The sequence below is a fragment of the Manis javanica genome, chromosome 2 (genome assembly GCF_040802235.1).
Source record: "Manis javanica isolate MJ-LG chromosome 2, MJ_LKY, whole genome shotgun sequence".
In the NCBI taxonomy this organism is placed as follows: Eukaryota; Metazoa; Chordata; class Mammalia; order Pholidota; family Manidae; genus Manis; species Manis javanica.
Genome location: NC_133157.1, coordinates 110,334,377 through 110,360,455, shown reverse-complemented (window position 1 = coordinate 110,360,455; position 26,079 = coordinate 110,334,377). Strand labels below are relative to the sequence as shown.

The window sequence follows — 26,079 nt, the reverse complement described above, 5'->3', positions numbered from 1 at the left end:
CCCCACTTACATTTCTCCATAGACCTGATCCTGACTGATTTATATAAAAGATTCTTCAAAATTTCTGCACTAATTAGACTTTTTTTGCTTTCCCATGCAATTATGGAATTTTTTTTTGGTTTGGCATAAATATTTTCATAGGATAATTATTAGGAATGAGGAAAGGTACATGTGCTCAGTCTGCCAGTTTGACCCAATATAATTTCTCTCTGACCGTATCCCCTTTCATACCCTGTATACCAACCACATGCACCTAATAACATTTATGGGAACAGAGCTTTGCTTTTCTTCAAGCCTTGCCTGTTCTAGTAAGAGTCTTGCTACACATTTCTTTACCCATCCTGAGGATTTTCCGTTCCTCAATGGCTTCCCTGATCCCTAAATCTGAATGTTAATATTCTTCTCCAGTGAATCCTTACTGTCCTTAATTTGAATCTCTGTTATAACTAAGTGATAAGGTAAAGCAGAATTTATTATCTGTGAACTTATTACTCCTTCACACTGTGTATAGTGTTTTTATTATCTTTGTAATCTCATTGCGCCTAACAGTGCCTTGCACACAGTAGGGACAAACATCCATGACTGAAATTGAAATAATTTGAATTTGTGACCAGTTCCCAACAACAAAAGAAAATTCATTGCATACTGTGCTTGAGCTGAGTGTTCTATGGTAACTGTTTTTTTTTCACTTTAGTATGCCATGTTTCTTAGAACATCAAATGATATTTGTTAAGAAGCATAATAAAATAAATTATACTTGTGATTCACTTTCATCCCTAAAATTGAATTGATGTCTCTTTCATGTTTCACATTTGTATATTCAGATCCCCCAAGAGAATATTAAAAATATTTTGATTTGCTCATCACTTAAGACCTTAACTGGTGAATTTTCTTAAACAGTGTTACCTGTGTCTGTGCCCAGCTTGTACACCCTTAATCTCTTGCAGGGGGTGCCATGCTGACACATATTATTATTTATCACAACACTGCTCCTAAGCATTCATGCTGCTCAACTTCATCAGAGGTCCTTCCATCAAAGTTTGTCTCCATAGTAACACAAGCCAGATGTGGCCCTTTGTTCTCTGTTTAGAACACAAAGGTCTCCTGAGTGTTTATGACATTTGGGTTTGGTAGTGTATTTTCAAAACTAAGAGTTTTGTATGGCTTTGACATTTGGATACTCTTTATTAATAGTATTGTCTCTTGGTATCCATGTTTCAATTTGGAGGTATATTTGTTTATTGGAAATGAAAGCAACCAATGTAACCAATTTTAATGAGATCCGCATTTCTTTTTTCATTATGTTTCTTTCCAGAAAATAATACTTTATGCTTTAAAAGAGTGCTGTGTAAGAAAATCATTGTAAAATATAAATTGCTAAGATTGCTAAAAATATCCTCAACTAACAAACCTGAAAAATTGACTATTCATTATTTTATAATGTTCTTTTTTTCCTTAAAATATAATTATATCTTGAATATTTGTTGAAATGGGGTAACAGACTTATTTAGTTTGTCAGCATACATTGTTACCTTTTTATATCCAGAAAGGATTTGATTTTCAGTTGGAAAGAACAAGCGTGTTTTCACTGAAATATAATCCTTTGCATCTAAATTGGAGATTGTCTAAAAAAGAAAAGCTTAAGTCTTTAATAAAATGTGTCAAACTCTAGAGTCTTGCAAAAGGAAATTTGGATATAATAAAGAGCATAGTGTTTCTAGATAATAAGATTCAATGACAGAATCAATACTTTCCAAATATAGTCTAATTAAAATAATACTAGCTAACACTAAGCACTTCCTATGTGCCTGATTCTGTTCTAAATTCTTTAGATATAGTAACTCATTCAATCCCTAAGAAGCACCCCCAAGAAGTTGATGCTATAATATCCCTCACTTTACCAATGAGGAACTGATACCTAGAGATTAATACCTTGCCCACAGTCATACAGCTACTAAATGGCATAATCAGGCTTCAGTGTCAGGCAGTGTGGTTCCACAGCCTAAATTAGACTGTCTACAGCTCTCTTAATTGAAGACATTCCAATTGAAATTCAAATAAATATTTCTCCAGAATTTTTTATGCAAAGGAATAAGCACCTGAGAGTAGCTATTAAAAGTCTCCAAAAAGAAGAATAACTTAGCAGATATTTATTTTTTGAAAACAGAAAACTAGTTAAAAATTATAGGTTTTATTTTTCTCAATTTTCTTAACCAGAAACCTATGTAAGCAGTTGATTACCTGGACAGTGCTTCCATGATACCGTCAAGAGAAAATGGGCTCCCTCTAAGGTTCCTTTTATCCATCCTCATTGAAGGCCTTAATTCTCAAGCTTGTTCCTCATGACTGCAAGATGGCTGCACCACATCCTATATCACTTTTGGATTCCAGTGGTAAGAGAGAAAAAGGCATAAGCAAGATGAGTTGTCTCCTTTTAAAGAGCTTTTCAGAAACCATTCACAGTGATATTCACTCATATTACAATTGCCTACCCCTGTTATATGATCAAATCTAGCTGCAAGGAAGGCTGATAAAATTTTTTTTAAATATTGGTTTTTGAGTGGACCCATTGCCACCCGGATCAAAATCAGTATTCTAATGGTAAAGAAGCAATGTTGGGGCAGGTCTAGAATAGCCTTTACTACAGGGCTGGTTTAGCCTTACACCAAGTCTTAGGATTCCCTCAGTAGACCCTGGGTGTTCAATGAGCTTTCTCACTGACTACCCAGCACTCAGTTGTGTGTAAATGTTGAGTTTACAGCTCCCTGGTAGTTCTTTGCTCTACTTCATGAAATTTCACACTAAGGAGACATTTTTTCTGGGTGGCCCCCTCTCTCTTAACTCTTTCTGGAAAATTTTAGCTGCCTCAGCCTCCATGAACTCCACAGTCTCTGATAACACAGCTCAGGGAGGTGGTCATACTCTGCTTGGGTGCCCCTATGTTATCACACAGTTCTTGACAGGAATCTGAAGCAATTTGGGGCTCACATAGCTTGTTGCCTTTGTGTCATGTATTAAAGCCCTGTGCTGTGTGTCAACCAAAGTCTAAAAACAGGTTGTCCAGTTCTCCAGTTGTTTTCAAGGGAGGGCAAGTCCAGTGCCGATTAGTTATTCCACCTCTAAGGAAGCAGGGGTCCTCCCTGACCATTGTTTTCATTGTTAAAGTGGCACTATGACACTAACAAAGCAGCAGCTTCCCTCATGTGAGTTGTGCATAAATCTTCCCTTATCAATTGGTTGCTTGTAAAATGAAATACATTTCTCATTGAAAGCTTGTCATGTTACAGAAAAACCGGAAAACCCAGACTGGATCGCTGACAGAAGAACCAAGGGGCACTAGGAGGCCTAGGAGGGTTGAGGTTTTATTTTAGACCAGCAGGCTCAGAGGAGAGTAAATCTCCAAAGGTCTGAGCCCCGAACACAAGCAAGGGGAGCAATTGATATCATTTTGATATGTTGCATTTTGGTGTGCACAGGGTTTGAGAGGAGCCCGGAGAAAGAGGGGAGTGGGGGGCTGGGAGTGTCCTGCTGATTTTGCCAATGGGAGTGAGGAAAAAAGCAATTTGCTGGCCTTGACAGCTGTGTTGAATATTTTCCTTATCAATCAGGTTTTTGTAAATTGACCAAAGATGTGGGTTCCCATTGCCTACAATTTTAATCACAATTTATAACACTGAGTTGGTAGGAAAATGCTGGAAGAATTCCAAGTAATTTCCAAATGTGATACATGACTTATGTGTCACTAATCCTCAGTGATAACAGAGGGCATGCTTTCAACAGCTGACCCCAGTCATTCCATATATTTTGGAAATGATTATCATTTATCAATTTGATGTTATAATTACATAAATTGTCACATCTCATGATAAATGTGCCATTGCATATTTTTTTTCAATATGAAGTGAAGTTTAGGTCACCATTTTTGAGTTTTACACATAATTTTACAGTAGGTCTTACATTAGATGCCCTGTGACTAGGATTTACAAATCCATTCATGCCAGGTAAATTGTAGTCATTTTTGTAATTCTATTAAATATATAATAAAGTTTAAATTATATGTTTACATATAAGTATATTACATAAAATATAAAATAAAAATGAAACACAAAATAGGAAATAAACTATAACAATAATATAAAATAGAATAAATAAAATAATAATACATAATATGGGAATTTAGGGTTCATTACAAGTCATCATGGAGTTTTATTGTGTTTTTGTTTTTGTGTTTTGTTTGTTTACTATTTCAAATGCTTTTAAACATCTCTCTAGTTATGTCTAACTCAAGGAATTGAAGATGTTAGCTCTCATGTAGAAAAAATGACTGCACAGACTTATTAGATAGGTGGCAGAAAGACTGGCCTGTACCTCTCTCTTCCATCTCACTCACTTTGGGAGCACAGCTAAGAAAGATTTGTTAGACAGGAAAATAGATATGAGCGGGGTGGAAAGAGAGTAAAGCCAGGAATAAAAAAACACTCAAAAAGTTAACTAATTAAAATTAAAGAGCCAGAAAAGACCCAAAGTTAATGGGTTAAAAATATAAAGTTCTGAGGGCCAGGAGTAACTTGGCCTAAAAGTTTAAATACTCCCCGGATAAGGCTCAGCATAGCCTATGCTTTATTGTGTCAATTAGATCATGCCATTGTAAGATTTATTTTAGCCTGCTAAAGGCTCATTTTATTTTTTCCTTTACCCAGATGTTGCTTTAATCAAGTGGTTTGCCACCTGGGCAATTAATATAGCAAGCAAGCCCAGTCATAAACAATGTAATAAACAAAAAGGATCCCATCTTAAAGACAAGATGGCCTTTTAAAACCTAATTAGTTGAAAAGTAAGTTTCTTAATATTCTTTTTAGCAAACAAACAATAACTCAGCCCACCTCGCGGGCAGGGCAAGAAGTCTTGTTTGAAAGCTCCCAGACCAAGACACCGGTATCCAGCAGCAAATTTCTTGGTTAAGTCTTAACAAGTCTGTACCCGCAGCCCTTTGTCCATTCCTGAAAAGTCCTTAGAAGAGGGAACCCTCAACCTTTGAGGGAGTTTCTCTCTCCGAGGTCGCCCGCACTTTCTAATGCGTAGACTTTCTCCTCTTTCAATAAAACTTGAACCTTTCAGGGCATTCCTTTCTCCGAGATCGCCTGCACTTTCTAAGTGCGCAGCTTTAACTTCTTCCCAATCTTTTAGGGATGCCTCTTCTCTGGGGCAGCCCACCTTTCTCCGAGTGTGCTCATTTTTTACTTAAATAAACTTCTCTCTGTTCAACTTAGACGTTTTGTCTCTTGGCTTTTCCGGTGGTAAGTGTCCTTATTACTTCGCTTTGTCATTCTAATTCTCCAGATTTCAGCTCAAACCTTCACTCTTTATGTCCTATCTCAGACAAGTAGGGAGGGGCCGCTGAGAGCTCAGATGTGATCTTGCAAATTACCGTCGCCTCGGTGTTCGGGAACTGCAGTTTGCAATCGTGCTCTTTAGTAGCCTACCTGAAAGTCTTCTTTCTTTACCTATAGGAAATTCACAGAACATAATCTCACTCCATCCAGTGCTCTGCGGCTGCCCCAAATTCTGGGGTGGTAGGTACTCAGTTCCCACGCCCTGCAGATCCAAGGGGACACTGGACACCAGGTGACACAAGGAGTTAGCGGGGGATGCTCCCCATGCTGAGTAGCTGTTCATTGAACTTCCTTTATTATTCCATCTGTCATTCCCTAACACCCTCGCTTTAATGAATTCCTTCCTCACCTTGTACTCTGACTTCCCTGCGTCTCCGAACCGAGTCTCCAACAGATTCAGTTAACTCCATTGCATAAAAGTGGACTGGAAGGTGCTGTTTCTAGACATGATATCTTGGGTTGCCCAAGGACTCTAAAAACAGGTTCTAGAGGGGAGGTTGGTCAGGTAGAAAGAGCTGACATCCAGAACCTATTGAGAACAGACACGAGGTACTCTGGGCAGTTGACGTGGTGTTGGGGCAGGGGGATCCCACACAGGCAAACAGAAAAGGTAATTTCAAAGTGGATGGCATTAGAATCAGGCAGCAAGAGGGAATTAGCACCGAGGAAAATCTACTGGACAGAGCATAGCGGGAACCCAGCAGAGGACCTGGGGTTTGGGGCAACAGTGTCAGTCTCTTGGAGCAAGATTAGAAAGAAATGCAGGCCTTAATTCTAGAAGCACAATAGCACTAGGACAGCATCAAGGCAGAAGCCTGGGTCCAAGTTGAACAGGCAGCTGAAAGACCCATTCAGATTCTCAGAGTGTCAGGCAAGAACTCTCTAATCCCTTTGGTCTCCTGTATAGGTTGATCTTGGCAGTTTTTTATGAAGCTAAACCCAATGGAAGAGATATCGTAGAGCTATTGGGAGAAAAAAAATAAGACCCCTGTTATGGAAAATACTGTTATGGAAAATACTGGAAAACCTGGACTGGATTGCTGACAGAAGAACCAAGCAGCACTCGGAGGTCTTGGAGTGTTGAGGTTTATTTCACTCTGGCGGGCTCAGAGGGGAGTAATCTTCCCAGGTCTGAGCCCTGAGCACAAGCAAGGGGAGCAATTCATATAATTTTGATATGTGGCGTTTGGGCATGCGCAGGGCAAAAGAGGAGCCTGGAGGAGGGGAGGAGGGAGCTGGGGGTGCTTTGCCAACTGGAGGAAAAAGGCAGGTTGCTGGCCTTGATGGCTCTGTTGAATATTTTCCTAATCACCCCGAGTGAAAACACTGGCAGGGCCAGAAACCACCAGGTTGCCTGTTACGGACTTAAGTGTTTCATGTTTAGAATCATTTTTGAGGTCTTTTAGAGGATATGTTAAGATAAAAACTATTACTAGAGAGATAGCACTTTAAGCCCCTAAGGGGTGATCATTAGCATGTATTAGTTTATCCTATTAGCTGTTAGTTTCAGAGTAAGGTCCTGGGGGGATGAAATCCAGATGTTAAATTTAAAGGATACTTGAAGGAAACAGAATTTCAGAGCAGGTAATCTTACCCATATTGAAAATTAGGGGTGAATTTGTCTTTTATTCCCCTCGTTTAACATTTCCCTCTAGGCAAAATGCATCGAGAATTGACTATGTACCAGACACTTCCAAAGCCCTTTAAATATATTATTTCATTTAATTCTCTAACTTTATGGGTATGTTTTATCCTTTCAATATTAGAAATAGGAAAACCAAGGCTCAACTATTCCCCAAGATCACACAGCTGTAGTTGCAGAACTGGGATTCAAATTCACCTATGTCTGAGGATACAGCTATTTTTACAGGAGGGGCTTTCAAAGGTAAAAGTGAGAGGCTTTGATGGTTCCATGAGGGAAAGTGTCACTGGGAATGGTGGGATGGGAATGAGGCAAAAAAATGTCACAGAGAGCAGATCAACAGTCAACTGCTATTTGTTCCAAGCCCCTCATTCTCAGGGGCTGTGCTAGGTACTGAGGAATGGGGCCAATAGCCTAGCAAGGAAAAGACATTCAACCGACAGCAATAGATAACTCTAAGTATCAATTTTAAAAAGAATTGAAAGTTGAGATACTGGCTAGTGGCTGCCATCCTCAGAACAGACCCTCCTGTTTTGATAACTCATATTTTAAGCAAAAGGAAGGAACTGAAGAGAATGGAGATAGGAAAATCAAGAAGAGCAGTCATGTGGGAGAGAATGTGCTGAGGTGGGTTTAGGACATGCGGAGTTTAGGGGCAGTTGGAGACGCCCAAAAATTGTCCACTAAACAATTGGAGATAAGAGCAGGTGCCAGAGGCAGGGGGAGGAGATCCTGTCTTAAGCCCCGGAGGAACACTTTGTGCGCAACCAAGCTGGCCATGATGTAGGAGGCAGCCCAGGGCTGGCCAGGCAGGATCTTCAACCCCTACCCACGTCCACATCTACCCTGAGTTAGTGGAGGGGAGGTGGTGCTCCGGAGGGGCAGACAGACAAAGCTGGTAGCAACAGGGATCTGAGATGTTTTAAGGATTCCTTTTAAAAAGCCATAGTCCTTCTTGTTAAATAATAATAGCTAAAACGCTTTGTGCTTATTCTGTGCCTGGATGCCATCGATACCACCGTGAGGACATCAGTCTTACTATTAACTCCCCTCTGAACACCAAGAAATGGAGGCCCAGGGAGGGTGAGTAACTCCTGAGTCCCGTCATCTGGACATTGTATTCAGGTTCAGACTCAGTCTGGGCTGAGGGAGCAGGACTTTCTCCCTTCGGTCCTGGAATGAAGCTCCCTATTTTATCTTGCAAAGACAAAATGTATAACTTTATGTCCCCATGCTAGAGGGGAACTGACACTGTCAGCATCTCTGAGTCCTAAGCAGTTGAAACACATTTTGGCAGACTCTGATGTTCTGTATTTGGTCTCACCTCACACCTGAGCCTTCCAACTGATCAGGATAATGGGTGCTCTGTCCACAGGTTCCGACTAAACCATTTTTGTGGCTGCTCCATAAAAACTTTGAGGATGGGGAGAAAAGGGGTTAGGATGCCAGAAGAGACATCAGATATCTAATACTGGAAAAAGCATCTTATCAAGAAATTTTCAAAATAGCCTCTGAAGTCTATGGGAAGCTGGGCCAGGATAACCAAATACAGAAAGAACTGTCTCATTTCTTAGCACTTGGTAGAAATGGAGCATAACTATGGGGAAATTACCCGACCTCTTTAACCTCTGTTCCCTCATCTATTTAACAGATCTAAGCTGAATGCCACCCTAGATTGCCCTTGTGAGGATTTAATTAGATAATCCTTATATGCTTTCTGCACAGTGCCTGATGCTAAGACAGGCCTTAATAAATGTTTGCCTTTTTAAAAATATGTGGTAATATATATAAAAGCATTTTATAAACCCAAAGAATGGTATAAATGCAATGATTTTTATTGAAATATACTTGATATACAATATTATATTGTTTTCAGGTGTAGAACATAGTGATTCGACAACTATATACATTACTAAATGCCCACCATGATAGGTGTACTTACCATCTGTCAACATATGAAGATTACAATTTTATTGACTCTATTCCCTATACTGTACTCTCTCAATTATTTCTTTAGATGCAGAAAAAAATGACTCAGCAGTGCATTGTGAATACATAGGCACCTAGGAAGACCTACTTCAAACTGAAGTATTGATATTTAAGTTTCAATTTAAGGCTCTTTTTATTTTTCATGCCTAACATAATTTATCAAAAAACCATTTATTTTCTGTGCAAAGGTATATTGCAGAACTGAATAATAAAAGTTGCACCTTTGAAGACAATATGAAACATTTAAACACCAATGATGTAGTATTCTCATCTCGCTGTGTGACTTGTTATCTTCTGACATCAATGTTTCCACTGTCACTCTGCTGTTTCAGATAACAACGCTTTCTGGACGTTTGCCTCCTAGCCATTTAAGAGATTAGGGGCCTTTTTTTGTCTTAGTCTACCACTGTGTGGATTCCCAGCTATACAGTTACCATGTGCAAATCAGTGGAGCAAGAAATTAAGGCCATACTGGCAGCCTTGCCTGTGAAATACCAAGAACAACAAAGAAATAGGATCGCCTCGCTGCCTTCCTGCTGCCTACTGTACATCTAACTAAAACACTACTCCTCCAAATTGGCATCATTATCTTAATCACCAGGAGGAATAAATGAGGCACAGTAATAATGAGATTAGCATATGATGAAATAAAAGTCCTGGATTTGATAATACAAAAATGAAGACACTAGGCAATTCCAATTACGCTAATCCCACCACCATCCCTCCCTAGCTTTTTGTAAATTTCCTAACTCTTCTTCTAGCTTTTGCTCCAAGCCCATTCTCTAGTCCATTCTCCATGCAAACCTAGAACCATCTTATTAAAATATAAATCAGACAGTTCTCTTCCCAGCAGAGAACCCTTCAATGACCTCCCATTGTACTTGGAATAAAATCTAACAGACCTCCGAGACCTTGCATGATCTGCATCCTAACATCCCCCAATGCCACCTGCTATCACTCATTCCTTCCCTGGATATGTCAGTCATTTGACAAGCCAGCACCTTCCCACTTCATAGCCTTTGCACATGCTGTTCACTCTCCCTGGGACACTTCCTTTTTTGCACAAATGTCTGGTCCCTTCCTGACCGTCAAACCAGAGCTTTTAATCTAACAAGAGTTTCAAGGTCACCTCCTCAGAGAGACCTTTCCAGCATTCCAACTAAAGCAGCTGACTTCTTCACCTCATTATTTTCCATATTGTCATGCCGCCTTCTTAACAGCATGTAAGACAATTTGTAATTATTTTATTTTATTTCATTTTTTACTTTTTATTTCTCTGTGCCTCCCAAAGACTGTAAATAACTTGAAGGCTAGAGCCATATCTTATCTTTCCTTTAAAGCACTCCTCATGCTTAGTTTATGCATTGTGCTGGACATAGAGAAGAGGTAAATATTTGTAATGTAAAGACAAATAGTAAATATTTGTTGAAAAGCATGGGGAATTGAATAATTCAATCTTGTACATTTTCAAAAGTTAAAATACATTAGATGTATAGTAATTTCTTTTCACTCTTTATTACAAGGTCAGAGATGTTTATATGTATCCTGAAACCATTAAAAATAGCTCACTCTATACAAAGTGATTATTTAAGAATTCTATTATCTAGAAAGAGGTCATGTTGAAAAGGAAAATGTAAATTCAGGCATTTTGCTCATTGAAGTTACTTAATTGACAATTTCAGGGCCAGTTCCATTTTAAAAATCTGTTCATTGTTAGAGGATTCTTTGGTTTGAAACCAACATTACAACCACCTGTTTCATAGGATTCACCCATTTTTGATCAAGGATGATCAAAAACTAGTTTCTTTTTCAGGTGGGTATTTGTCATTTGGGGATTTATCATCTCAGGGGCTCCTGGCTGTTTCTGAATAATTTTGTCAATACATGTAAAATTGACAGTGGTAGATGCTGTGGTGTGTCACCTGGACCCTCGTCTCCAGCTCTGGGAGTGCAGGGAAAGAGAACTGCCTAGTCTGAGGTCATGCCTCATCCCAGGGATGGTCCTCCTCTGAAAATTGGTCCTGGATGTGTGTGTAGGGGGGCACTCCAGCCTCTGATCTAGCAGGGGCATGCCCCAGAGGGGCCACCCCAGCTCCTGAGCTCCGGGGTCAGCTGAGGCCTCTGCTACAACCATGCTGGCCATATTGAGTCCAGCTCCTCCCACGGCCAAAACCGGCTTCATTTACTTCACAAATGTTGATTCAGAGAGCATTTCCAATGAACTTTGGCACCCAAATCTCCATCTCATGATGGAGACATTGTCTCCTGCTTCAGACACTAAGCTGATTTAGTATCAGTCTTTCCACCGTCTTCCTTTTCCTTGGCTTAAAAGGCTTCATCTCTGGAAAAGTTGGACAGGTAGAATCTGCTGCTCAGCTCTCTCCCAACCAAGTAGAATCAGATGACAGGATTGGAAATGGTGAAATGCAGTCTCCTGCTGACCCATCCCCTAGCCTAAGCCACCATGTACCCACCTTGCCTACCCAATGAATCGTCCCAGGGCAGAAAAAAATGTACTAGAGACTATGTTCTCCTAATTAATTAGAAAGCAACTAACCCTAAATATATACTCCAATATAATTATTTTTAAAATAAGTGCTATGAGCAGAATTGTGTCCCCATGAAATGCATATGCTAAAATCCTAACCTCTGGTACCTCAGAATGTGGCTGTATTTGGAGAGAGGATCTTGAGAGACAACTAAGGTTAAATGAGGTCATTTGAGTAAACCCTTATCGAATGTGACTGGTGTCCTTACAAAGGAGGAAATTGTGACACAGATTCCTACAAAGGAAAGACCATGTGAGGCCACAGGGAGAAGGCAGGAGGAGAGAGGCCTCAGGAGAAATAAGCCCCGCTGACATCCTAATCTCAAACTTCCAACTTCTGAAACTGTGAGAAAGCGAATTTCTGTGCATAAACCATTCAGTCTGTGGTACTTGGTTACGGCAGCCCCAGCACACTAATACAGCATGCCATTGTAAAACCTGTGGACTGCAAAGCCTGCTTCATGTCCTCTCAATGCACTGGGCACACCTAAGGGCCCAGAGGTATCTATGGGAGGGCTCCGGAATGTATGGCTGTGTGAATTCTTCATCCCTTGCTTTGCCCCATATTTGTGACCCTGTCTTTATTTCTGCTTGATGTGGGTCCCTCCAGACCATGGGATTTATAAGACCACATGGTTTTATAGTGTTTCCTCCAGCCCAACATTGCATCTGTATACATCTTCTTTTGTTTTGATGCTGTTTGGCTGATTCCTTATCCTGTAGCACAAAACTCAGACCCCAGAAGGCTCTCTTGGCCAGCTTCCAGTCATCTAGCCTTTCCTGCAGGAACACATAGGGCTGAATGCCACAGCAGCATCACGCAGCTCAGAGGACCTGAGTTACTGACTGGGGGTTAATCACATTGGTTTTAGCTTGACTTCCCATCTAGAAATTCAGGTATTAGATCTTATGGACAGCCTAGTGCCACTTAGATATAAGGTTTTTGACTATAGTGTTTCAAAGAATTTAATTAAGGGAAGGAAAAGTTAATGAGTATATATTCCAGAAACAAATATCATTGTGACAATACCCATTTTCCCAGGCAGCCATTCGTGTAACACTTTAGAGTCTCCATCCAGTCTTCTCCCAGCACTCTGATGGTCAAATCATCTCAGATGATGGCCTTCTAGCACTATCAAGCCACTGTCATCCCACACCTGGGCCACCACAGATGGTTATGAGCCCCAGGGACCTGAACTGTGTGGTGGTCTTTGGCAGAAGGGACACCTCTGGCTTCTTGTGCCATTTGTGCTTCCCAGGCACCAACTGTGTGCTGCCTGCATGGCAACTCAGCTTCCAGTGTCGCAAATGTTTGGTTGCTTCACTGACAGCTTCCATCCTTGCCCTTGGGTTCAGTCAAGGCCCAGGGATGTAGCTGAGTGACAGCTTCTGGTCTGTGCTCCTGTCTGATGACTAAGGCTTTGTTTCTGGGTCAAGCTTGTCACGACTCCTTTCACCCTCAGGGAAGCTCTCTCTTCATTCACTTCTCAATCCCTGGTGTGAAGAAACGTCTACTAGGTGGTCCTGCTGGCTCTTCGAGTATGCCAGAGGGCTGCCTGCTGGCTTCAGGACACGCCAGGGGCATCCTCTCTCCAGCACCTCCACCCACAGCCCTCTTGCATAAGTCTATGGAGAGTGGACTACAGATGAAAATAAACAAAACACAGTTGTTTATTTAGGGACAAGCAGAAATGCTGGCTGTATCCCCCTCTGAATATTCTGTGTTGCTCTTGTCCCTGTTGTCTGGTCTGAGAGAGGATGTCCAACTGTTGTACTAGTATTATTGCAGATAATTCTATTGCCTCTACTACTAGTTTACTAGAGAATGGCCATGACACGTCCTAGTTCTGTCACCTCAGTGCCCCGTGCCTGTAGATTTCCTGTCAGCTGAGTCTTCCGTGAAAAACCAGTGCTCTGTCCTGGTTTCCTCCCAAATCCCCTCGGTGCGCCTCATCAGGCAAAGACTTTGAGAGCATTTTCAGGGACAGTAGTCTCCTCCTGCTGAGAGGCCAAAGGGAACACTCCTCAATGTTTTAGTTTTAAAAGCTCATGTCTGATTTGACATGGAAATTGATGGAGTAAAAATATGATGTGTAAATGGCATTAGATTTTGGATCAGGGAGGGAATTATCTGGTATAGGGTAATTCAAGAGTTTTCTGTAACCAAGATCATCTGCTGGCCAGAAATGACTTTGTTAAATAAAATCTTCCTTGAAAAAAGTGATGTTTTCTATTTTTACTGTATATAAATCTAAAGTGCTGCTATTAATAAAACAAGAGGTTAAAGCTAAAGTGCAGTAGGGTTTTTGTTCATTTCTTGGCTGTTTTTTTTCCATCTGGAAAAGGACATGCACATCAGCTTTCATAAGGACTTAGGAAAAGTGAAGACAGGTAAAAAAGAGTTAATTCATCTACTGATGTGGAAGCAATGGCCCTTAACATTGTCATTGTGCCTTCATCCCACTGAGGGGTGCATATGACCTGGTGGAGAAACTGCTCAGGGATCAGCCTAGGGGATCAGCCTAGGCCTGCTATGACCTGGGTTTCCTTGGGAGTCATTCTTTCTGCAATGCACTAATAACCTTGAATAATACTAAGCCTTGCATGGGGTCAAAGTTAAACACCAGAGTCAAAAGCAGAGCTAGAGGGCATAGAGGATGCAAACCTGAGAAAGCACTGGGAGAAGAGGCTTCTTTTTCTGTGGATAAATTTCACAAACATAATGTTGTGAAGCAATCACAAAGTGCATTCTATATGATTTCCTTATCAAGTTAAAAAAAAGTTGAAAAATTTGGAAAAGTGGGCTTCATTCAAATGCAGTAAACTAAAGTGGTCTTGATCAACCCCAATTCAGGGTAGTGGTTTTGAGGGGCAGCGGCCAGTAAGTGATAAATAATCCAGAGTAGAACCTGTATTTTGAGGTTGCATCATCTTAAAAAGTTATATGTGTGTATAGACACACACACACACACACACACACACACACACACACACACATTTTTTTATGGTGTACTTAAATGACTAAAGGGATTTAGAACTCAATAACTGCATTTCAACGCTGGTTCAGGATAAGCTCCCCATAGAATTGTTAGAAGGAAATAAATAGGAGACTGTAAGAAAGCACTTAACTATAAATCACCCTAAATGACAGCTTTTAAGTTTTCTGTTGTGCTGTTCAACCTGAAAGACAAATATTAATGATGAAGCAGGAGCCATTTCACCTACTTCTTTTCCATTCACAGGGTAATGTAACACAGTGCTCAACACATATGGGTAATATTAACAGAGGAGAAATAAATACCTGCTCATTGAGAACAACCATGTTATCAGTAGGATAAGAAATCATTTCAAGGAAAAATATGAATAAAAATGAAAGAAGAGGAAAAAAGAAAGGAGGAATCAAGAGTTGTGTAGGTGGTTTGCTCATGAAAATGTCTGGCATCTGATCAGATTCATTTTGCCTTTCTCAGATCCTCATTCACTAGTAGATTTAATATCACACATCTTGACGTCAGACAGCCACTGGCACAAAAATGATTTTGAAAAAGGTGGCCTGTGGAATCCTGGATCAAAATGTCAAGTATAATTATTTCTTGTATTTACTCTCAGAAAGACTCAAGAGGATCAGATACTAAATGTGCAACCTGTTTAAGAATCAGGAGGGTAGTTCATAATCAGAGAGGAAGAAATAATATGTCACTCAGATAAACATACACTGTCTATAAGTGTTAATATACATGCGGCTCTCATATTGGATTGTTGTGATCTGCAGCACCTTCTTAACGTTCTCTAGTGGGAGCAATAATCAACTTAGCTGGGCAGTCTTATTTGAACTTTAACGTTTGTGTTATTTTTTGTGCAAGTCACCCCACAGGGGGGCCAGAAATGTTCTGACTGTAGGCTTTTCCTAATTGACACAGAAGGAAACCTGGGGATCCCAGATCAATCATGAGCCTGAGGTGACAATTTGATGATGGAGGTAGCACTTGGGCACACACATTCTGAGTCAGCCTCCGTCTTGCTGCTAGATTTGTTCTGCTTCTGTGCAGCCTGTGGTTTGGGCTAAGAACAACCATTTGTATGATCAAAGCTGACTTCTTAGGATAAGACACCCTCTGAAAACGAATCAGCCTAGTATTGGAGGAGGCCCTGGCTGCTTCTAGAAAAGAGCCTGAAACTGGGGGTTTCTAGCCTTGGCTTAGCAGGGGAAAAAATGACCCAATCAGAAATGGTGGGGTCACTTGCATTAATTTTCTTGCCTCCCTTCTCTCCCCAGACTGGATTCCCCAGCCAGGTGTCCTCAGTATGCCTGTCACCATGCCCCCAACATCCCACCTTCTTCCTGCAGCTATCTGCCCCTTTCACCTTGTCGGTTCCCTTTCTTCAGTTGCCAGCTATTGCAGGAGAAGAGATTTTTGCTCCAGTGATTGAGTTTATTTCAGGTATTTCCCCACCACACTTCCTCATGGGTGCCCAGCAATGCCACTACTCTTCCCCTGGAGCTTCGTGATATAAATTCCTTCTCTCCTCCAGGACATCTGGCTCCGCCCCCAATTGCACACATACACACTCTCAGGATGTAGTCCTGCTCTGCTCAACAGCACTGCCTCACTTTCACTTTACATTCATCTCTCCAATTCAGAATCTTTCTACGTCCTTACTCCCTAAGTCCTCTTTTATTTACATTCCCAAAGGTGAACATCACCTTTCCACCGCTAGCAGTGCCTCTGTGTTCAGGTGCCTGCCCTGTTTGCTCGCTTCAGACTCAGTCCATTGCTTCCTCCTCTTCTCCATGTCTTTTCAACCATTCATTCATTCAATCACCAAACAGAGCTCCCACCCTGTGCTAAGGCATCCATGACACCAAAATGAATAAATGATGGTCTCTGCCTTCGAGGAGACATAGAAAGAAAAATTCTAATGCAACGGTGTCAGATCTTTTCTAAAGGTACTGTGAGAGAGAAAATTTATGGAAAACTGGTTGTGCAGGGCATGATGTATGAACTTAATATATTCTGTATTTTTTTCCAAGCTAGATTGGCACATGATTTTCACTTGCTCCTCTTCTGTTGCTCCTTTCTCTTGCTCTGGTTTCTACTAGCCTAAAAAAGCCTTTCGAGATTGCTATCTCTTTTACTTGCCTTTATCATCAGGGTTCTTAACTGAGTCTCCCATGGCTAATTTTTCTATTTTCCTACTCATTTATTCAAAAAATATCTGTGACCTTGAGTGAAATAGGAATCATCCCAGTATATATGTGTGTGAAATTCATTTTATAAACAAAATCTTTTGGATTACCTATATTTATGTGTATGTGTGTATAATTTCTAGACAGTGGCAAACATTTCTGTTCTGATGATTCTGGGGCTTTTCCTGATGTGCTTTGCAGAAGTAGTTTAACCAAAACTTGTTCTTTTAGGATCTTCTTGGTCAAAGATAACTTTTAGAGATGTCACATTCTCCAGGGTTGGCTTTAACCAGACACAATTCCTTGGGGATGACCAAGTTTTTTATTTTAATTTGCAGGACTGATCTACAATTGGACCTGCCTCTGGGAGCCAAAGAGTTGAGTAACATTTGCTGAGGCACGTGTCTAGGTGAGAACATTGAGCCATGAATATAATCTTTCATATCACACTCACCGAAAGATATAGCACTCTCTCTTTTTTTAAAATTTTGGTGTCATTAATCTACAATTACACGAGGAACATTATGTTTACCAGACTCCCCACATCACCAAGTCTCCCCCACAAACCCTATTATAGTCACTGTCCATCAGCATAGTAAGATGCTGTAGAATCACTACTTGTCTTCTCTGTGTTGCACAGCCCTTCCCATGCCCCCCCCTCACATTATACATGCTAATTGTAATGCCCCCTTTCTTCCCCCTTCCCCCTTATCCCTCCCTTCCCACTCATCTTCCCCAGTCCCTTTCCCTTCGGTAACTGTTAGTCCATTCTTGGGTTCTGTGAATCTGCTTCTGTTTTGTTCCTTCAGTTTTTTCTTTGTTCTTATACTCCACAGATGAGTGAAACCATTTGATACTTGTCTTTCTCTGCCTGGCTTATTTCATTGAGCATAATACCCTCTAGCTCCATCCATTTTGTTGCAAGTGGTAGGATTTGTTTTCTTCTTATGGCTAAATAATATTCCACTGTGTATATGTACCACATCTTCTTTATCCATTCATCTACTGATGGACACTTAGGTTGCTTCCATTTCTTGGCTATTATAAATAGTGCTGTGATAAACATAGGGGTTAATATGTCTTTTTCAAACTGGGCTGCTGCATACTTAGGGTAAATTCCTAGAAGTGGAATTCCTGGGTCAAATGGTCAATTTCTATTTTGAACTCTTTGAGGAACCTCGTTATTGCTTTCCACAATGGTTGAACTAATTTACATTCCCACCAGCAGTGTAGGAGGTTTCCCCTTTATCCACAACCTTGCCAACATTTGTTGTTGTTTGTCTTGTGGATGGTGGCGATCCTTACTGGTGTAAGGTGATATATCATTGTGGTTTTAATTTGCATTTCTCTGATGACTGGTGATGTGGAGCATCTTTTTATGTGTCTGTTCGCCATCTGAATTTCTTCTTTGGAGAACTGTCTGTTCAGCTCCTCTGACCATTTTTTAATTGGATTATTTGCCTTTTGTTTGTTGAGGTGCATGAGCTCTTTATATATTTTGGATGTCAAGCCTTTATCGGATCTGTCATTTATGAATATATTCTCCCATGCTGTAGGATGCCTTTTTGTTCTATTGATGGTGTCCTTTGCTGTACAGAAGCTTTTCAGCTTGATATAGTCCCATTTGTTCATTTTTGCTTTTGTTTCCCTTGCCCGGGGAGATATGTTCATGAAGAAGTCACTCACGTTTATGTCCAAGAGATTTTTGCCTATGTTTTTTTCTAAGAGTTTTATGGTTTCATGACTTACATTCAGGTCTTTGATCCATTTCAAACTTACTTTTGTGTATGGGGTTAAACAGTGATCCAGTTTCATTCTCTTATGTGTAGCTGTCCAGTTTTACCAACACCAGTTGTTGACGAGGCTGTCATTTCCCATTGTGTGTCCATGGTTCCTTTATCATATATTAATTGACCATATATGTTTGGGTTAATATCTGGAGTCTCTATTCTGTTCCACTGGTCTATGGGTATGTTTTTGTGCCAGTACCAAATTATCTTGATTATAGTGGCCTTGTAGTAGAACTTGAAGTTCGAAGTGAGATCCCCCCCGATTTTATTCTTCCTTCTCAGGATTGCTTTGGCTATTCAGGGTCTTTGGTGGTTCCATGTGAATTTTAGAACTATTTGTTCCAGTTCATTGGAGAGTGCTGTTGGTAATTTGATAGGGATTGCATTGAATCTGTAGATTGCTTTAGGCAGGTTGGCCATTTTGACAATATTAATTCTTCCTAGCGAAGAGCATGGGATGAGTTTCCATTTGCTAGTGTCCTCTTTAATTTCTCTTAAGAGTGTCTTGTAGTTTTCAGGGTATAGGTCTTTCACTTCCTTGGTTAGGTTTATTCCTAGGTATTTTATTCTTTTTGATGCAATTGTGAATGGAATTGTTTTCCTGATTTCTCTTTCTGCTAGTTCATCATTAGTGTATAGGAAAGCAACAGATTTGTGTGTATTAATTTTGTATCCTGCAACTTTGCTGAATTCATATTTTAGTTCTAGTAGTTTTGGGGTGGAGTCTTTAGGGTTTTTTATGTATAATATCATGTCATCTGCAAATAGTGACAGTTTGACTTCTTCTTTACCAATCTGGATTCCTCATATTTCTTTGTTTTTTCTGATTGCCATGGCTAGGACCTCCAGTACTATGTTGAAAAACAGTGGGGAGAGTGGGCATCCCTGTCTTGTTCCCAATCTTAAAGTTAAAGGTTTCAGCTTCTCATTATTCAGTATGATGTTGGCTGCGAGTTTATCATATATGGCCTTTATTATGTTGAGGTACGTGCCCTCTATACCCATTTTGCTGAGAGTTTTTATCATGAATGGATGTTGAATAATTTTGTCAAATGCTTTTTTCAGCATCTATGGAGATGATCATGTGGTTTTTGTCCTTCTTTTTGTTGATGTGGTGGATGATGTTGATGGATTTTCAAATGTTGTAACATCCTTGCATCCCTGAGATGAATCCCACTTAGTCATGGTGTATGATCCTCTTGATGTGTTTTTGAATTTGGTTTGCTAATATTTTGTTGAGTATTTTTGCATCTATGTTTGTCAGGAATATTGGTCTATAATTTTCTTTTTTGGTGAGGTCTTTGCCTGATTTTGGTATTAGTGTGATGCTGGCTTCATAGAATGAGTCTGGAAGTATTCCCTCCTCTTCTATTGTTTGGAAGACTTTAAGGAGAATGGGTATTATGTTTTCTCTGTATGTCTGATAGAATTTCACAGTAAATTCATCTGGACCAGGAGTTTTGCTCTTGGGTGGTTTTTTGATTACTGCTTCAATTTCTTTGCTGGTAATTGGTCTGTTTAGATTTTCTGTTTCTTCCTTGGTCAGTCTTGAAAGGTTGTATTTTTCTAGGAAGTTGTCCATTTCTTCTAGGTTTTCCAGCTTGTTAGCATATAGTTTTTTGTAGTATTCCCTAATAATTCTTTGTATTTCTGTGGGATCCATTGTGATTTTTCCTTTTGCATTTCTGATTCTGTTGATGTGTGTAAATTCTCTTTTTCTCTTAATAAGTCTGGTTAGGGGTTTCTTGTATTTTGTTTATTTTCTCAAAGAACCAGCTCTTGATTTCATTGATTTTTTCTATTGCTTTATTCTTCTCAATTTTATTTATTTCTTCTCTGATCTTTATTATGTCCCTCCTTTTGCTGACTTTGGGCCTCATTTGTTCTTCTTTTTCCAATTTCAATAATTGTGACTTTAGACAATTCATTTGGGATTGTTCTTCCTTCTTTAAACAGGCCTGGATTGCTATATACTTTCCTCTTAGAACTGCTTTCACTGTATCCCACAGAAGTTGGGGCTTTGTACTGTTGTTGTCATTTGTGTCCATATATTGCTTGATCTCTATTTTAATTTGTTCATTGATCCATTGATTATTTAGGAGCATGTTGTTAAGCCTCCATGTGATTGTGAGCCTTTTTGCTTTCTTTGTACAATTTATTTCTAGTTATATACCTTTGTGTTCTAAGATGTTGGTTGGTAGAATTTCAATCTTTTTGAATTTACTGAGGCTCTTTTTGTGGCCTAGTATGTGGTCTATTCTGGAAAATGTTCCATGTGCACTTGAGAAGAATGTGTATTCTGCTGCTTTTGGGTGTAGAGTTCTATAGATGTCTATTAGGTCCATCTGTTCTAGTGTGTTGTTCAGTGCCTCTGTGTCCTTCCTTATTTTCTGTCTGGTGGATCTGTCCTTGGTAGTGAGTGGTGTGTTGAAGTCTCCTAAAATGAATGCATTGCATTCTATTTCCTCCTTTCATTCTGTGAGTATTTGTTTCACATATATTGGTGCTCCTGTATTGGGTGCATACATATTTATAATGGTTAATATCCTCTTGTTGGAGTGACTCCTATATCATTATGTAATGTCCCTTCTTTATCTCTTGTTACTTTGTTCATTTTGAGGTCTATTTTGGCTGATACAAGTACCGCAACACCTGCTTTTTTCTCCCTATTGTTTGCATGAAATATTTTTTCCGTCCCTTGATTTTTAGTTTGTGTCTGTCTTTGGGTTTGAGGTGAGTCCTCTTGTAAGCAGCATATAGATGGGTCTTGCTTTTTTATTCATTCTGTTACTCTGTGTCTTTTGATTGGTGCATTCAGTTCATTTACATTTAGGGTGATTATTGAAAGATATATACTTATTGCCATTGCAGGGTTTAGATTCATGGTTACCAAGGGTTCCAGGTTAGCTTCTTTACTATCTTACTCTCTAATTTAATTCACTTATTGAGCTATTATAAATACTGTCTGATGTTTTTTTTATTTCTCTCCCTTCCTATTCCTACTCCTCCATTCCTTACATGTTGGGTGTTTTATTCTGTACTCTTTTGTGTTTCCTTTTACTGCTTTTGTGAGTTGTTGATTTTATTTTTTGCCTTTAGTTAGTATTTGGTTGATCTGCTTTCTTTGCTGTGATTTTATTTTCTCTGGTGACATCTTTTTAGCCTTAGGAGTGCTCCCATTTAGAGCAGTCCCTCTAAAATACCCTGAAGAGGTGGTTTGTGGGATGCAAGTTCCCTCAACTTTTGCTTGTCTGAGAATGGTTTAATAACTTCTTCATATTTAAATGATAATCTTGCTGGATACAGTATCCTTGGTTCAAGGCCCTTCTGTTTCATTGCATTGAATATATAATGCCATTCTCTTCTGGCCTGTAAGGTTTCTGCTGAGAAGTCTGATGAGAGCCTGATGGGTTTTCCTTTGTAGGAGACCTTTTTTCTCTCTCTGGCTGCCTTTAATACTCTGTCCTTGTCCTTGATCTTTGCCATTTTCATTACTAGGTTTCTTGGTGTTGTCCTCCTTGGGTCCCTTATGTTGGGAGTTCTGTGGGCTTCCATGGTCTGAGAGACTATTTCCTCCCCCAGTTTGGGGATGTTTTCAGCAATTATTTCTTCAAAGACACTTTCTATCCCTTTTTCTCTCTCTTCTTCTTCTGGTACCCCTATAATGTGAGTATTGTTCTATTTGGATTCACCACACAGTTCTCTTAGCATTCTTTCATTCCTGGAGATCCTTTTATCTCTCTCTGCCTCAGCTTCTCTGTGTTCCTGTTCTCTCATTTCTATTCTATTAATGTCCTCTTGCACCTCATCCAGTCTGCTCTTTACTCCTTCTGGAGGTTGTCTTATTTCTGTATTCTCCCTTCTAGCTTGATCCCTTAGGTCTTGTATATTTCTCTGCACGTCCATCAGCAGGATTATGACCTTTATTTTGAATTCTTTTTCAGGAAGATTGGTTAAATCTATCTCTGCAGGCTCCCTCTTGGGGTTTGTCTGGATGATTCTGGACTGGATCAAATTCTTCTGCCTTTTCATGGCTATAGAGGTAGTCGTGGGCAGTTGGCATATGTTAGCTGGGAGAACAAAGTCCCTTCCTGTTTGCTGGTCACCTTGCCCTCCTCAGAGCAGCTTCTGGTTTTATTTCCTGAGCTGCCACTGGTGGGGCAGCTGTCAGGGCAACCTGAGCCCTTTGGGGAGGGGCAAGCATGCCGGATGTGCTCTCCTGCTAGAATGGCAACCCTTGGCGCCCTGTCCTGGCTTCCTCTGTCTGTGCGCGCTGGTGGGGCCTCTTAGTCTGGCCTGGAGGGGCTATGGAGGAGGCTCTGGGTGGTTGCTGTGGTTGCGACCGCTCTCAGGCTGCTCCCCTGCTATGGCGGGGCCATGCCAGAGGGGGAATGGACGATAGGCTGTTTATCACAGTGAGGGGCTTTCTCCAAGGGGGCTGGAGCACCTGAATTTCCCTGGGATTCCCAGCCCCTGGGCTGAGTGTGCCGGGATGTTTCCATCCAGCTGTGAGGACCCTGTCCCTTTAAGAGTTTCAAAAAGCACTCGCTTTTCTTTTGTCCCAGGGGCGCCAGGTGCAGGGACCTGCTCACAGGTTTTACTGTTCCATTTCCCTAACATCCAGCGCACCATATAATGTGTGTCTGCGCTCCTGGTGTGGATGACTAGGGCTGGGTATCTGGCACTCCTGGGCTCCCATTCCCTCCCCTCTCCAGTTCCTTTCCTCCCAGTGGGCTGGGGTGGGGGGAGCACTTGGGTCCCGCCGGGCTGCGGCTTGTATCTTACCCCCTTCGTGAGGTGCCGAGTTCTTGCAGATGTAGATGTAGCCTGGCTGTTGTACTGTATCTTCTGGTCTCTCTTTTAGGAATAGTTGTATTTGTTGTATTTTCAAAAATATATCTGGTTTTAGGAGGAGATTTCTGCTGCCCTACTCACACTGCCATCTTGGCTCCTCCTTCAGCAGGGCTCAACACTCTCTCTTTTTTTATTTAAAAACTTTTAAGTTAGGCTCCATTCTTGATATTTTATATTGTCTAATTCAAAATCTCTTTTGGGACAAATGTGTATAATTTCATTGGTGATGTGCTATCCCTGCTGATAAAGAATGCCTTTGGTAGTTTGCATAGTTTTAAATTAATAGTCATGTTGAATGTGTGAATTACAATCACCACTGGGCACACTCTAAACTAAGAAATACTTTTAAATGGCTAAGGTACTGTTAGGAAATGACTTTTATTATGGGCACTTGATTGCACTAGGCCATTTTATAGTTATTTCCACATCCTCTCATGTTTTCCTGTTTATTCATGTTTCTAATTTTGTCTCATTTCTGAATTCAACACATTACTACTCCATTCTTCCAAATTATTTAATTAAGAGTTCATGGGTCACTAATGGTTGGCCATATTTTAAAGTTTAGTGTCAATTGACAATGATGAATGGGGTCATAAGGCCCCATCTTTTAATTTCTTACTGTCTGGCTTATCTCAAATCACTGGTCTTGAAGTGACTTTTAAAATTGCATTATTAGAATGTCAAACATTACTAAAAGTTTATTTTTTAAGTGTGGTGTCCATAGTAATTTTAGAGCTGTAATATAAAATTTCTGGAAGGGAGTTTAACAGAATCCTACACAGTGCTTCATTTTAAATACTCAAGTTTTATGATGGACTCAGAAACATTGTTTGATTATCTTTGTCATTTGTAGAGTTAAAGCAAGTAAATAGAATATAGTAAGCATTTTTCTTAGAAAATGTACATACACAAGTACTTTGCTTTTTCCTGTAAAATGTTAGTGATTTTGGTTTTTCAGGTGGAAAATTGAGAGGAAGAAAAACAATCTTGCCCAATATATCTAGTTGTGTTGGTAGCAAATGTCCAAGAAAACAAAGCCTCCCTCTGTAAAACAGGGAAAAGGGTTACAATTGTATTCATTATTTCTCGATTTCCATGTCAATGTTCTTCACTTTTGAAGTGAAGGGACTTGCCGCATACAAATGTGCATTTAGGCATCCACTTCTTTTTGGAGACAAGAAGCAATAGTTCTGGATCTCGCCCTTCCTGTCTCTCCACCACCCAGTTTGTGCTCTACCAACACTGGAGAGAGCCACTGAGAGCAAGGAGCGAAAACGATTAGCTCTGCCTGAAAGCTGCTGCTGCACATGTTTTTAAGCATCAAAGACTGAACCTTCAAAGGTGTGCCACATACTTGGTAGACTTGGGGGAAAGTGTATATTGCTGGGTATGAACACATTTTTAAGTTAGTGTTAAAGATGGGTTTTGTTGTTTGTTTATATTTACTCTGCTAGTTTTCCTGCTTTTCAAAGCTATCTTGTATAGAATCTACTGCTCCCATTACACTAATTGGCAATGTAAATATTTCAACAAACTCTGTGGGTCACTTTACCTGGGCAGTAGGGGATGTGCAATTAACACCAGCAAGGCAGCTGGTATCATCTCATTGTTACATGCTTCTCAGCCTTGAATTAATTACGTGACAAAGAATTTTGCAAAAGTTTGAAATCAGAAATGAATTTGTAATTCATAAGACAAGGCTATGCCTTTGTTTCAGTTTCAGGAACTTTCAAAAAGGAATGTACATTGGAATTTTATTGGTGTTGCTTAAATCAAAAGAAACAAAATTCTTCCACATGTACATACCTATTACCTAACTACTGTAACCATAAGGGAGGCTAATTATACTGCTGGCCAGGAAAAGTTCACCCCAAACCAGGTATGCCTAAAACTTTATTTCATGGTCATTAAATGACATTTATGCAATCCCTCCTTGTCCTTCTCATTGCGCTAGAGGAGCCTTGCTTTGGAGTGGGATATGCAAAAATTTTTTTTCTGGTGGTTTTTCCATCACTCCTTCTTTCCATTTCTTCCTCCTCTTGTGCTTACTGTCTGCAAAAGTGGCTGGTTGATGATTTCTCTTCCTTCTTGACCAATTCCAGGAAAGAAGGGACTTTAGCTACATGACTACTTCTCAAATAACTTCTTAAATTTTTCAGCTTAGTGGGAAATCATTCCAGTTGGACAGCAGAAGTTACTTGATTGTTTGCATGTCTCTTCCGCTACCATTGTGTTTACGTGCATACAAATGAAACCTTATTAAAAATGAACACCAAGGGAAATCTGATCTGTGGAACTCAAGAAAGAAATACTAGGACTCACAGCTTAGGAGGAGAATTCATGCTCAGAGCAAATGCCACACAGTCCAAGAGGGCCACAAGGATGCGGTGGGGAGGGGAGCATCAAAGAGAAGGGATTGGACACTGGGGTTAACTGTTTGGCACAACCTCAGGATCACTGTTGACCAGCCCTTAGCTCCTTTTTCCTGTGCCTCTTCCTTTATGACAAGTGCTCCTCACTTTTTAAAGTACTAAATATTTAGGGCAGCTCTGAACAGAAGGTGAGCTCTCTCACTCGGGCTGCATCTCTACTGGTAGGAGTGAAGATGGAGTAAGGATGGCACCTGGAGATCAGGTGCTTCAGAGGAGACACTGTCTCCCCATGAGAGGATACAA

General features: G+C 40.3%; 1 protein-coding gene across 3 annotated transcripts in view; it reads left to right on the top strand.

The window, feature by feature from the left end:
* Nucleotides 1-26,079, top strand: part of PLXDC2 (plexin domain containing 2) — a 786,648-nt gene that overhangs the window by 441,088 nt on the left and 319,481 nt on the right. The gene's annotated exons all lie outside the window — the stretch shown is intronic.